General features: G+C 38.7%; 1 long non-coding RNA gene across 1 annotated transcript; it reads left to right on the top strand.

Annotated features, from left to right (window-relative positions):
- Positions 1–256: 256 nt before the first annotated feature.
- LOC121377436 lies at positions 257–14,513 on the top strand. The gene is made up of 4 exons (XR_005958618.1): positions 257–898; positions 8,881–9,042; positions 11,396–11,500; positions 13,916–14,513. It is a non-coding gene; the product is annotated as an uncharacterized LOC121377436 (long non-coding RNA).
- The last annotated feature ends 1,225 nt before the right edge of the window (positions 14,514–15,738 follow it).

Here is a 15,738-nt window from a genome sequence, read left to right as displayed (position 1 = left end):
TAATTTTTTTTATAAGATCCCTTGCTGCAGTGCTAATGGAAAAATGTAGCGGGGTTTGACATCCAATAACCGATGATTAATAAATCAATGTGCTCTAGTGGTGTCGTTAAATAAAACAAACTTTAACTTAATTTTGCAAAGATTTGCTCCAGTACTGGGGGATTGGAGTGACCCCCCCCCCCCCCCCCCCCCCGATCTCCCGTTTCGTACGCTTATGATAATAACGATGATCATTCTGTTCAGGAAATTCACGCTACATCCCAGTATCCTGTTAGCCGAGTACGCTGCCGTTAGAGATCTAAACAGACATTTGGACATTTATAATCGTTAGATACCGATTATGACGACTGTCCAAGTGTCCAGCTTAGCTCTCTCACGACAGAGTATTCGGACTATCCTGTGAGATATCGCTGGAAGTAATAAACTCGAGCTATTTGTTTCAATCAATCAATTCCAGCTTCCAGGTGCATTTTGGAGATGGGGGCGCGTTAGTCTATTGAAACCCACCAGGCGAAGCGACAGCCAAGTAAGAAAAGCTACACGACACCACATCGAGGGCAGGAGTTGTAGCCTATTCGATATTATGCAAAACACTTTACATCTGTAACGCAAGTGGACATTAACGACTTTAGTCAGTCTCAATGCTTTCATGCAATTCTGATTGACAAATGCGTAACACGACTGAAAGTGGAATATGTTTAATGTTTCCTTAATGCCAACACGGTGTTAGGAACGTATAATACAGTTGTAGTAGGCCTGTACAACGTGATCGAGAAGGGAGAATACCTGGTCTACGACTCCACGTATTTTTAATACCCGCAAACAGCGACGTGAAGAAACATGGAGACGTTCTCCGTTTGATGACGCTGAACTACGTGTTGGTTACACAAGTGTACATGTAAGTGCTCTCTTTATTAATTAAAAAAAAGTTTGGTTTGTTATTAACGACACCACTAGAGCAAATTGATTTATTAATCAGCGACTATTACCGTATTGGATGTCAAATATCCTAGATGGACCCCTCCATCGGTTGACCCGTTGGGCTATTTTTCGTTTCAGCGAGTGCACAAGGACTTGTGTATCAAACGCCGTGGTATGTGCTATCTTGTCTTTATATATAAGAAATAACAGACAATCCCAGCTACGTGATCTAGTGTTGACAGGTTCGATCATATTTTAATGGACGCTTGCCTTCTTTAGCCTAATTAAAAAAAGGTTTTTTTACAACACTCGTTAAATCCAAAATTTAATAAAATGGAGATCTTTACATAATTTGCTTATTTGATCTACTGTACAAGGTTACATGCATAATGATTATAGTCTGTTTCAAAAGGAAGCCTATGAATTAGCATGCACCTCTGTGTAATGAATAAAGTGAAATTTTGTTTGTTCAACAACTCCACTGGAGCACATTGTCACAATTGTGTAGAAGATGAGCAACATGTTCTACTTTATTGCCCCGTGTATAAAGAGCTGAGAGATATTTTATTTAATAAGTGCTTGGAATTATGGGATGGTTTTATAACTGCTACAGATACTGAAAAGATATCATACATTTTATCCAACCATACCGTATATAGATTAAGTGCCAAAACCTGCAAATTAATTTTAGAAAAAAGGAGACATGCTTTATACGTTAATTGAATGGGTGTAGATATTTTATTAATATAACCGAAAGCGTTTTAAATAAGATACTATAATTATATCTGTTACTTAATTGAATATTAACAGGGGATGATAATATTTTATTAAATGTCTTAAATGTGTTTTAGTTTTATATTATTTTAATATATAGACTGTTTATAATTGGACTAAATATAATAGCATGTTTTATTTTCGTGTTAGATGTTTTTAATATGTTTTTAATGTAATATTTGTATATTTTATATGTCGATTCTTTATAGTCTCTCGTAACTCCATATGGAGTGGCTCAGTGCTATTTTATATATTATTGTTTTATTGATGTATGTTTTTTTTTTAAACTGAGGTTAGACTTTAATAAACAATTTGTCTGTCTGTCTATCTTGATCAATTAATCATAGGCTACTGAATGTCAAACATTTAGTAATTCTGACTAGTAGTCATCAGATGAAACCCGCTACATGTTTCTTAATGCAGCAAGGGATCTTTTATATGTACTTTCCCACATGCAAGAAAGCACACAACACGGCCTTTGACCAGTTGTGGTACACTGTTTGGAACGAGAAAAAATCCACCGAGGTTGTTTGATCCTGCGACGCAAGGACTGTAACGAATAAAGTTAAAATTCATATAAAAACATATTATTGAGTTTCAAACCAATACCAACTCAAATAAAAAAAATTGAAAACATGTTCAGTGTAAATGAAAAACAAGTTTCAGTGACACCTATGCAATTTGTATTTGCTGCTGACGGGACGTAACCTACGTATTGGCAGCGGATTTCCACTGGTTCTAAGCCAGTAGGGTCTATACCACCGAATCAAATCCATAGACAAAAATATGTGCCTAAAACTCATATCTGCAGCGTAACAATCGACATATACAACTCGAATATAAATACTACCACCCCTCACCCTCAAAGTGAATCAGAAAAAAAATGGGGGTGAAGCTGCTCATTTCAGAGATAACGGGTAGTGTCTATCACTACCCTAGTTCAGCACAAAATTTCAGTACTTTTTTTGTTTACCTGTACCCCATAAATGTTTTAAGCACAAGGTTACTTGACAAACCACGGGCATAAATACTACCACCTCTAACCCTTAAAGTGAATCAGAAAAAATGGGGGTGAAGCTGCTTATTTCAGAGATTACGGGTAGCGTCTATGACTACCTTAGTTCCACACTAAATTTCAGTATTTTGTTTTTACAAGTATCCCATAAATGTTTTAAGCACAAAGTTACTTGACACAGTGGTATTAGATGAAATAAAATTGCATAATGTTTTTGCCCAGATGACACTAATTATTTTTTATACAACAAACACACATACATTTATCACCACTGACAGAACTTATGGTATTATTCTGTTTATTCTGTTTATATTAAAATTAGCCCAAATAGTATTTTGTCTACAAATAATTTTGTATGTACGAAAAAATGTATACGAGAAAGTAAAATAAAATCTGAGCTACTACAAACATTAGCAGATTTATTATTTGGAAATCTGTTACAATGGTTTCAAACTGAGGGTAACCCCTTTAATACGTGTCCCCTACTGTACATTAGAGTTAGCCCCTTTAATACGTGATCCCTACTGTCCATTAGAGTTAGCCCCTTTAATACGTGTCCCCTACTGTCCATTAGTTAGCCCCTTTAATACATGTCCCCTACTGTCCATTAGAGTTAGCCCCTTTAATACGTGTCCATTAGAGTTAGCCCCTTTAATACGTGTCCCCTACTGTCCATTAGAGTTAGCCCCTTTAATACGTATCCCCTACTGCCCATTAGACTTAGCCCCTTTAATACGTGTCCCCTACTGTCCATTAGTTAGCCCCTTTAATACATGTCCCCTACTGTCCATTAGAGTTAGCCCCTTTAATACGTGTCCATTAGAGTTAGCCCCTTTAATACGTGTCCCCTACTGCCCATTAGAGTTAGCCCCTTTAATACGTATCCCCTACTGCCCATTAGACTTAGCCCCTTTAATACGTGTCCCCTACTGTCCATTAGTTAGCCCCTTTAATACGTGTCCCCTACTGTCCATTAGACTTAGCCCCTTTAATACGTGTCCCCTACTGTCCATTAGAGTTATCCCCTTTAATACGTGTCCCCTACTGCCCATTAGAGTTATCCCCTTTAATACGTGTCCCCTACTGTCCATTACAGTTAGCCCCTTTAATACGTGTCCCCTACTGTCCATTAGAGTTATCCCCTTTAATACGTGTCCCCTACTGTCCATTAGAATTAGCCCCTTTAATATGTGTCCCCTACTGTCCAGAGTTAGCCCCTTTAATACGTGTCGCCTACTGCCCATTAGAGTTAGCCCCTTTAATGAGAGTCCCTTACTGTCCATTAGAGTTAGCCCCTTTAATACGTGTCCCCTATTGTCCATTAGAGTTAGGCCCTTTAATACGTGTCCGCTACTGTCCATTAGAGTTTATTGCCTTCCTGAATTAATGAACAAAATTAATAATTATTTTTTTGTTAATCTAATCTAATCTAATTTAATCTAATCTAATCTAATCTAATCAAACCAAAATTAAAACACTCCACCCTCAGGGGTGGGCTGTACCGCGTTGGAAACTACTGCGAATCTATTTACGTTATGCCTGTGCAAAAAATGGGGCGGGATCCAGATGAGTTTTAGAGCTTGCCTGGGGTGTTTTCGTCTTAGGATCGAACCACCTCATTGGACCCATCCTAGCCCCCCCCCCCCCCCCCCCCCCCCCCCCCGCTCAACCAGTGATCCACAACTGGTATTTTAAATACCGTTCTATGTGCTGTCCTGTCTGTGAGAAGTGCATAGAAAAGATCCCTTGTTGCTAATGAAAAAATATACCTGCATTCCTATAAGAGTTCGTGTAAAAAAATGTGTACCAATAACCGATGATTAATCAATCATGTACATATACTTTAGTGGTTTCGTTAAACAAAACAAACTTTAATTTTGTACACAAAAATCGTGGTAGCTGTGTTGCAAGCTTGCGTTTGAATGCTGGTTGGAAATCATAATAAAAATCACAATAACATTAATGTATCTTGGTAAAACCCGTTTTCCCGGCCATGCATATTGTATTTATATTTATATCAAAGAAAAGGTAAACACTAACAACCGGAAACTGTTCAAAGCGAAATACGGCTGTCAGCTGACTATTAATACTGACAGTTCTATTCATAGAGCACTGATCGACGTTATAGTCCGTTTTTAATTTATGTCCTCGGGCAATAACTGCTAGTGAAAAATTAATTGAAGTTCGTGTGCAGGGGTGGGTGTGTGGTCCGTTAGTCGAATCACCCCCCCCCCCCCCCCGAAGAAAATTTCTACTTTTGCGAATATATATATATATATATATATATATATATAGATATAGATATATTACATACATGTATACATACATACATACATACATGTATGTATGTATGTATATTTATATATACATGTATATATATACATGTGTGTGTGTATATATATATACAATATATGTTCTTTTTTTGTCGAGGGGGGGGGGGGGTGTCATGACACGACCCTCCTTATAAAGTTCGCTCGCTACAGTGTAGACACCCCCATAAAACATCTTGCACGTATCATATTATTTACAGATACAGTCAAACCTGTAGAGAATATCGACCGCTTATAGGCTTCTCAAAATTGCGAGAGCGATAGTTTCGTTCGCATGTCGCTCATGTAATTATAGTTTTGCGTAACCCATTGTTAGTTCGCACATTGAATGTATAACATCATTTACATGGTCATGGCGGGTTACGTAAAAACTAAATGGGTCACCTGAATTTGTTTTTGCGTAACTTTTCAATTCTCAAGGGCCTGGCTTAAGACATTTCTTTTTTTTCTTTGGAATGTATTAATTTAACCGTTCCTAACAAATTTGTTTTCTTTTTCCCTTTAATTATTTAATTCGTACTTCATGCGGTGTATTGTCATAATAAGCGAATGTACAAATGTCAAATGTCAAGCTTACCTATCCAGATGCAATTAAATGCATTCCAGAGTCATTCTTTCGTAATTGATACACAGTACTGAAAGAAAGAAAGAAATGTTTTATTTAACGACGCACTCAACACATTTTATTTACGGTTATATGGCGTCATACATATGGTTAAGGACCACACAGATTTTGAGACGAAACCCGCTGTCGCCACTACATGGGCTACTCTTTCCGATTAGCAGCAAAGGATCTTTTATTTGCGCTTCCCACAGGCAGGATAGCACAAACCATGGCCTTTGTTGAACCAGTTATGGATCACTGGTCGGTGCATGTGGTTTACACCTACCCATTGAGCCTTGCGGAGCACTCACTCAGGATTTGGAGTTGGTATCTGGATTAAAAATCCCATGCCTCGACTGGGATCCGAACCCAGTACCTACCAGCCTGTAGACCAATGGCCTAACCACGACGCCACCGAGGCCGGTCCACAGTACTGATGTCGGGACTGAACGGGTATTATTATTCCTGGTGTGAAGATCGGTTATTTTCTGCACCATGTCGCTAACAGGCCTCGGTGGTGTCGTAGTTAAGCCATCGAACATAAGGTAATGGGTTCGCAGCTCGGTACCGGCTCCCACCAAGAGCGAGTTTTAAAGACACAATTGGTATGTGTAAGACCACTACATCATCTTCTCTCTCACTAACCACTAACCACTAACCCACTGTACTGGACAGACAGCCCAGATAGCTGAGGTGTGGGCCCAGGACAGCGTGCTTGAACCTTAATTGGATAGAAGCACGTAAATAAGTTGAAATGAAAAATGATAGCCGCTGGCTGCATTAGACAAGTGCCCGTTTGTTACGAGTGCATATACATTAAAATTCGATTGGAAGGGAAAAAGGTGGCCGCTTATGCCTTGTTATATTTTGAAATTTGTATTTTATGTTCCCGATTTCTGCAACCTATGGGCTATACAACTCCAACTCTCTCTCTCTCTCTCTCTCTCTCTCTCTCTCTCTCTCTCTCTCTCTCTCTCTCTCTCTCTCTCTCTCTCTCTCTCTCTCTCTCTCTCTCTCTCTCTCTCTCTCTCTCTCTCTCCCCCCACCCTCCCTCCATCCCTCTCCACTCTCTCTGTATGTCTGTCTCTCCTTCCCTCCCTCCTTCTCTCCATCCATCAAATAGTCATGGTGTACAAAAGGTATTCCTTTCTTCTCCTCTGATAATGTAAGGTTGTAATTCCAGGTAGAGAAACATGTATATTATATAAACACTGACGTAGGAAGCGGGGGGCAAGGGGGGGGGGGCATGTGCCACCCCCCCCCCCCCACCCCCCACCCCCATTTTCCAGATATTTCGCTTTATAATAGTATAAAAGTGTGTAAATATAAAAGTGTGCCCCGCACTTTTTGGCACCTTCTTACGCCACTAATAAAGACATTCTTGGCTTACATTCACCCCTACGGGCCAAAATAAAATGTTATGGGTGTAGTATTTTCATCTTTAAATTAATCTTTTTAAAAAGAAAGAAGAAATGAAATCGTCCACTCCCCCCTTCCCCATGTAGGGTCGGGATCCAGGAAAAACACTTTTTTTTTTTTTTTTTTAGGCCTTTTAGTTTATGGCAATTAATAGGATCCGTTTGACGCAAGTTTACGGGGTAATATAATTTATACGTTAGGAGTAAAGTTAAGAATGGTTCGTGTTACACACCCAACTTCTTGGTATTGCATTCTCCGGCTGCCGTGTTTAGTAAGCCCTTCCCTCTGCTTGAGTTACGTGCCACCGTTTGTCACAAACTTGGTTCCGCGAATCCCGGATATATATAGATCTACGAGTACGATACGTATAGGCTATGTCATAGTGGTCAGTACACTTACAAAAGTTGTTCCAAAGTTAGATACACTGGGGTGGGAGGAGGTGGGTGGGGGCGGAGGAAGGCAATTAAAAAGGAGGTATACCCACAAGATAAAATTTTATTTATACCATGTATACCTAGATATAGGGTCTATATATATATATATTAATGTTATTAACAACTATTAGACCGAACATACGTTTTGACCACAGACATCCTAGTAAAGAACGTTCTGGTCTGTTTATCAACACACCGAAACACATTCCATAGTTTGCACATGCATCATGCAGTTGCCCCGTACACGTGCGTGGGGTGTCATTCTCGATTTGGACAATTTACGGGAAGGTCCATTAATCAATGTGGAACATTATTTCTGTCAATCGTTTTCATTCTGTTGATCATACAGTTATTGTTTTGTATTTAGTCATTTTTATTGTTTCAATTTGCGATTTACTGATAAAAAAACTGAACTACCGGTTGTAATGTTTGCCCAATTAATTCACTATTATCATATAACCATTCCCCACAGCTAATATACCTTACAATTTTGGAAATTGTAAATTCTTATTAGAGTTCCCCTACTTTTTTTTAAGAGTATATATATATAAAAACGATAGATCCTAAGACATAAAATAATAACTGAAGTGTTTCCCGCCTGCCCCCATTTCAGCAATTCTGGAAAATCCGTAATTTTATGACGCATATATGTATGCGGAAATTGAGAAATGTTAATATAGTCTAGGCGTATTTATTAATCTCGACTCTGTTACAATCTTTCTACTCCCACGAAGCCCGACACTTATCAGTATTTACAGCCAACTCTGGGTTCATCACTCACAAGCAAGGTAACATTGTACTTCAGTTAATGTTAATCAATACCAACATGGACGGATGTTATTGTTATTTTTTAAATATTGTTTGTTGGGGGATGTGTTTTTGTTTGTTTGTTTTTGTAGTTTTTTGGGGGGTTACTTTCTGGTTTATTTATTTATTTTTAATTTGTTTTTTGTTGGGGGTAACCCTTTTAACGACAAACTACTGTGCACCTAGCTTGAGTCTCCACCAGCCGTTCTGTTTATATACTCAAATACAAAAGAATAGGCCTACTTTATATCCTCAAATATTTAAACAGAAATAGGCTAGAGGGCACTAGGAATTTAATATTCCAGTCAACGCGTGCTGTCCTATTTTATCTGCTCCCCAAAACCTCTACAACAACCCCACCCACCCAAAAAACAACAACCCCACCCCCACCCCCCCCCCCCCCCCCCCAAAAAAAAAAAAAACCCAACAAAAAAACACAAAAAAACCCACACAACAAAACACGTTAGTAAAAAAAAGTCTCCATTTTAACCCCTCTCCTTCACCGGATGCATCTTGCACGATCTTCAAGATAGCCGCCATGAGCGTTAACGGTAAATATTTTCTCTTATCTTTCAGATGATCGTTCATGCTTAGTTGTGATGTCAGAGCCAGTTCTTCTCACTCTTCGCCAGACGTCAATGGAACCCCCACCTTTACCCGCGCGAAAATCCTGTAGGATTCCGCCTCTGCCGGAAAGAACACGTCCAAAATCCACACCCATATCGGAAGTGACGTCAGGTGTGCTAATTAATTTTTGTTTTGTTTTGTTTCAGTAAAAATCCATAAACATATTGTAATATTCACTGATAGCCATTTGATATGAAAAAGCTTCTTCTCTTTTTTTTCCTGAGCTAAAAAACCCCATTATGCGTCGATGTTAATCGGTATGTGTGTGCCAAGCATTAGACGTCCTTCACATGTATTAACATTTTCACGAGCATACAAACCGTACGCTAAGGGCGAGGGGGTTAATATTTTTTCGACAAAAGTCTCCCAGGCATAATCAACATTTGTTAATTTTTATGTATGTTTTATGAGGGAGAAATGAATGGGTGGATAACAAAGCACCGTGCATGTGTGTGTGTGTATATTTCATGCTTATATATCTACTTAGCGGACTTTCAGGATTTTTTTTTTTTTTTTTTTACCAACAACATAACCTAGCATTTAAAACAAACACACCCAAAACCCTCTACCCTCCTGTAATGTTTTGTATCACCGAGGCCAACCCTATAAATTATATAACAATTGTCAAGATGTTTGTCAAAATAATTCTGGCTATCAAATAATTGTGTTCAGTATAGTAAATCATTTGGCCTGGTTTCCATTAAATATTTAACACGTCGACGACCGACGCAGACCGACTAAAGAAAGTTTTTATAGGAACATAAACGTATACGACTGTATTCTCATAAACACATTTTAAAATTTTTATTATTATTATTATTTTTTTTTTTTAAATTATTATTATTTTATTATTATTTATTATTATTATTATTATTATTATTATTATTATTATTATTATTATTATTATTATTATTATTATTATTATTTTTTTTTTTTTTTTTTTTTGTTTTTTTTTTTTGGTTGCATCAATCTGCATTAGGGCCAGCACGAGTCCAAAATATTGGACTCGAGTACTTGAGGGTCAAACTCGACCCGGACCCGAGTACCCGACACTTATACTAGATGATAATGAGACTAAGGAATAAGTGAAATAGCACTATTCATCTTAATTCCAGCACTGAATATGAATGCCAAATCATGTCATTGTATTGCATTTCGAACCCGGTTGATACGTTCAGTATTATGACGGACGGACGGACGGACGGCCAGACTAAAAGAGAAACTAGCACTTGATCATATAATTATTGTGTAACTTGTATTGCTGATTAGTTATGTCTGAAATTAATGCTCTAGATTGTCTCACATGTACGGGTACTCCAGTCCTGTGAACGGACTCGAGTCTTACTGGACTCGGTCCGTGCCCGAGTCTTACTGGACTCGGTCCGTGCCCGAGTACTCGAGGACACCCTAATCTGCATCAGTGGGTGAAGAGCTTTTGCACTTTATATGAAAACCAGGCTTAAAAGGTAAAACAGCGATTACAAGATTCTGCCCCAGTGAAACATGACAACAGGTACGAATCTTTATAATTCTAGCGGACTGCTTAATTGAAAGTTGATCGGTTGGGGCAAACTTAGCCAGAGTACTCTGACGATATTTGAGAGCTAGACCAATCTAATTAAAATTAGCACTACTATACACCAGTAGAGCTAATTTTAATCAGATTGTGAGCTAGACGGACATTTTGATAGTTATTAACACTCTCTTACATTCTCTCTCGTAAGTGAGCTCACCAGCCTCGGTGGTGTCGTGGTTAAGCCATCGGGCATAAGGCTGGTAAGTAGGCCCCGGAATCGGCAACTGGCGAAGTCAGAGGCTGAATCCGGGGTGGGCGTGCCTGAACCCTTGTGGATAGGGGCACGTAAATATAGTTGCCCGTTGCCCGTAGGACCTACTGGATTCGCGTCCAGTACTGGCTCCCACTCCACCCAGAGCGAGTTTTAACGACTCAATGGGTAATCTTAATTGGATATAAGCACAAACATAAGTTAAAATAAAAACGTCTAGCTTTCTTATCATCGGAGTATTCGGGCTAGTGCAAACCGATTATACCAAATGATTGATGCTGAAATTCCAACAGGAAGGAAGGAAATGTTTTATTTAACAACGCACTCAACACATTTTATTTACAGGTATATGGCGTCGGACATAAGGTTAAGGACCACACAGATATTGAGGGAGGAAACCCACTATCGCCACTTTATGGTCTACTCTTTTCGATTAGCAGCAAGGGATCTTTTATATGCACCATCCCATAGACAGGATAGCACATGCCACGGCCTTTATTATACCAGTCGTGGTGCACTGGCTAGAGCAAGAAATAGCCCATTGGACGGGGATCGATCCCAGACCGACCGCGCATCAAGCGAACGCTTTACCACTGGGCCACCGAAATTCCGACAGACCCCCAACACTAGCTATTAACATAATCGTATATATATATATATATATAAATTTTTTTCAGAATTAGAAAAACGTTTTCGCTTCCATTCCTTGAATGAATTACCCCCTCCGGAACCGCTGTCGGGGTGCAAGAAAACGTACGCCAGCGAAAACTCCAGAAAAACACGTATGTCACATTTTATACAATCTAGTGATGTTCCCGTTATCGATTATAATCGAAAATTGATCGGTTGCTCTCTATCGATGTGATGATCAATAATAAAATATCCATTATATCGATTGTCGAGGAAAATGTTGACCAATTGTTCCTACAGTTTAGACAAAGGAATTGGTCCAAGTTTGCTAGGGTTTACATTTGTTTTCGTGTGTACGTAAAGAAAACTTTCATTGAACATGTTGTAGATATAGAATACCGTAGTAAACAAGCTTGGATGTCATATAATTTTTATGAAATGAGTGAACAGGTTTGGTATACGAACACTGTTCACGAGTTTTATCAACAAGAGTACCGGTGAGGTACATGATACGCCCGTCAGGAGTTTGATGGAAAACCATAGATACTATAGATTCTAATTATGTGAAATTTTTGCAATGGGAGGGATGAAGTTGTTTTGGACTAACTACATGTCAGGTTTGATGGTCGTGTATGCATCTGTATGCAAGATATGATTTGGACAATGATTTACTGTTATGTGCAGTAGACCGTGAAAAGTAGGTCACTGTGACCTAGTAATAGTACGTGACACACCGCCATCCCAAGTTGTTCCTACATGTAAGGTTTGAGGGTCCTGTATTCATCTGTATGCAAGATATGATTCGGACAAGGATTTACTATGTGCAGTAGACCGTGAAAAGTAGGTCACAGTGATCTAGTAATAGTACGCAACACACCGCCATCCCAAGTTGTTCCTACATGTGAGGTTTGATGGTCCTGTTTTCATCTGTATGCATGATATGATTCGGACAAGGATTTACTGTTATGTGCAGTAGACCGTGAAAAGTAGGTCACTGTGACCTAGTAATAGTACGCGACACACCGCCATCCCAAGTTGTTCCTACATGTGAGGTTTGAAGGTCCTGTATTCATCTGTAAGCAAGATGTGGACCGGACATGAGAAAGTTAACAGACGGACGGACGTGCGGACAACGCCATTACAAATACGACCAATCATAGACGGGCATATAAAAATGGCATGACAGGCAAGCTAGAATAGTATTTTATTTATTACAAACCAACTTCAAACAAGCTGCAACGCAGAAGTAAGCAAATGTAGATTCATACTACATGTTATGTTTGTACGAATTAGGTCAGCAAGTGATCTACGTCACGCCAATATTACACTATTATCCTGTTCAATTATTTAGACCCAAAGTTTTTGGCAAATGTTACGTTTATTTCCTATTCGATATTTGTTTTCTTTGCATTTACATGAAAACAAACCCAAACCCCGACAGGTTTTATATACAAATCATCATATAAAATGCACGAAGTTCACTTAATTCCACTTTTTAAAAATCTCTGTGTGTTCGGAATGCACGTTATTTCTCCTATAAATAACTAAGGTCATTTGCATATCAAAAGATTGGGATCTGAGGCTACGTGAAGGCCATTATAGCTTGTTTCACTAAATCAAGGTTATTATTGTTTTGCAGTGTGTAACAGCATTGTCTAATCTTTCCGTTAAACATAGATGTAAACAAACAGAACATGTAACCCTTTCTTGTAGGTGCATTATATTTAATACATTTAGCTAATGTATTATGTATTTTTATTTTATTATATCAATTATATATTAGCATACCATAGCTAACCTAACACAACTGAAGTGTAGCAAATGACCGTAGTTATTTATAGGAGAAATAACGTGCATTGCGAACACACAGAGATTTTTAAAAAGTGGAATTAAGTCAACTTCGTGCATTTTATATGATGATTTGTATATAAAACCTGTCGGGGTTTGGGTTTGTTTTCATGTAAATGCAAAGAAAACAAATATCGAATAGGAAATAAACGTAACATTTGCAACAAACTTTGGGTCTAAATAATTGAACAGGATAATAGTTAGATATTGAGTGATTGTTATGACATGAGCAATATCTTACACTGATGTGTAGTAAAGATAAAATAAGCGATTTGTAGGGTATGACATAGGTGCATGGCCATAATAATTAAAACCCGACCTCTCACCTTATGTCAAGACAAAAGTAATTAATTTTGTCTTGACATAAGGTGAGAGGTCGTTTTTTTTTTTTTAGCAACGTCTAAGACCTATATTATAGTATTATATCGTTACGCCCCCCACCCCTCCAAAAAAGAATAAATGAATAAAATTAAAAATCCTAGCTCCGATGATGTTGGTGAATGTATTCGTATTATAATCCGTTGAATTTTTTTTATAATCGATTATCAGTAATAATCGGTTTACTCCTACTGATCCTTTTGATTATGCAATCGGTTAGAAATATATGAACTTTTAATTAATTTTAATTATTATGGCCATGCACCTATGTCATACCCTACAAATCGCTTATACTACGCCAAATGCACGATATTTATTCCCGTTTTTATTTCTCGTTGCAGCAAAAGAGCGTCCTCCGCAGCCTCCGCCTCCACTTCCGCCACGATCCCGATGAGTTGAATGCGTCGTTAAATAAAACATTTCCTTCCTTCCTTCGATCCCGATGATTGCCGGAACAGTGTGCAGACTGAATGAATCGGAATCTCCAATGTTTACTATTTATAGGACTTAAGAAGGCGTCAGGAGCGGCTGTTGGACTTATCTAGGGAGGGGGCGCTTTGTCCAAAAAGGGCACCCACAGTATTCCAAAGTACAACATGCATTATAGAGGATTTTTATGGTACTTTGAAGTTCGGGCGAAAGAGGGAGCAAACCCCAGCAGCCTGCCGCCTGGATCCGCACCTGGAATTGCCATGTGTTTGTGCACACAGACTACCAATAATTCATTAATCTGTGTCAGCTTTAATACATTTGTGTCCTGTTTGCGAATCCTTACATTGGGAACATGTACCAAACGGACAAGAAATATTTGAATTTTTTTTAACAAATATTTAGAACTTCAGAGATTGCCGTATGGGCTCCAATTTGGGATTTTTTTTTTTTTAGGGAGGGAGGCAGGTCTGAATTTTTGCCTGAATTAAACAAAAATGCCAGTCTGGATAACAATGGTTATTTGTCTTGCTACAACACAGGTATACAGTCTTCCAAACGAACTACACATTTTTACATGGATTACAGATGGTGAAAAATATCAGCCAAGTTCATCGTGTTCGAAAGTCTCCAGTTTTTGGCCAAATGCAAAGAATTAATCCAGCATTGGCACTGTCGTAGGAAGCGGTGTGTGTGTGGGGGGGGGAAGAGGAGAGAGACATGTGCCCCCCATCTTTTAAGGTATTTTGCTTTATAAGTGTAAAAGTGTGCAAATATAAGTGTGCCCCCCACACTTTTTGGCACCTTCCTACGCCACTGATTGGTCAAAATGGCTTATCAAGAATTCAATTAGGCCAACATAAGTTTATGAAATAGTCACACATGGATTTTGCCTTTCCAGGGGTGGATGCAGGGTTTGTGTAAAGGGAGTCGGAAATTTTCTAAAAGGGCAAGTATGAGATTGGTGAAGGCAAATGACATGATACCCAGAAAATGTGGAAATAAAGATGGTCATAGGCTCATCTTTTGAGGCAATTTTGTAGTGGAGAATATACAAGGAAAGTTGTGTAGATTTGTGAAAAATAATTCAGTCATTACAGTGAAACCTCTCAAACCCGGACCCTCTGTAAACCGGAACTCCCTCAAAATCGGACGTTTTTCGCGGCCCCATTTTGAATATCTGTACAGAAGAGAACATCTCTAAACCGAATCCCTCTTAAAACGGGATTTTTGTACTTGGTCCCAAGGATGTCCAGTATAGAGCAGTTTGACTGTATTTCATGAATCTACAATTTCGACTGCATTCTAAAACTGAATCCATTATTCATTAAAACAAATTGCGCGACTGCTAAATTAGCTTCAATTTTATGTTCTTTGGAAAATATGGGCTACATTGGCAAAGAATATTTACAAATTAATTTAAAGTAATAACCCGATATGATAGGATCCTTTTGGACCTAACCTGAACGATTCGGCTGGTAAATCAGCATTGGATGGCTGGCATTGAGCGTGATGCACGTGCTAAACGTAATCTCTGATTTCCGACAATCTTAGCATTGTTCCACCAGAATACATTACTATCACTTATATTAAGGTACCGGCCTCGGTGGCGTCGTGGTTAGGCCATCGGTCTACAGGCTGGTAGGTACTGGGTTCGGATCCCAGTGGAGGCATGAGATTTGTAATCCAGATACCCGACTCCAAACCGTGAGTGAGTGTTCCGCAAGGCTCAATG

The sequence above is a fragment of the Gigantopelta aegis genome, chromosome 7 (assembly GCF_016097555.1).
Source record: "Gigantopelta aegis isolate Gae_Host chromosome 7, Gae_host_genome, whole genome shotgun sequence".
NCBI lineage: Eukaryota > Metazoa > Mollusca > Gastropoda > Neomphalida > Peltospiridae > Gigantopelta > Gigantopelta aegis.
This window is presented reverse-complemented; position numbering and strand designations above follow the sequence as displayed.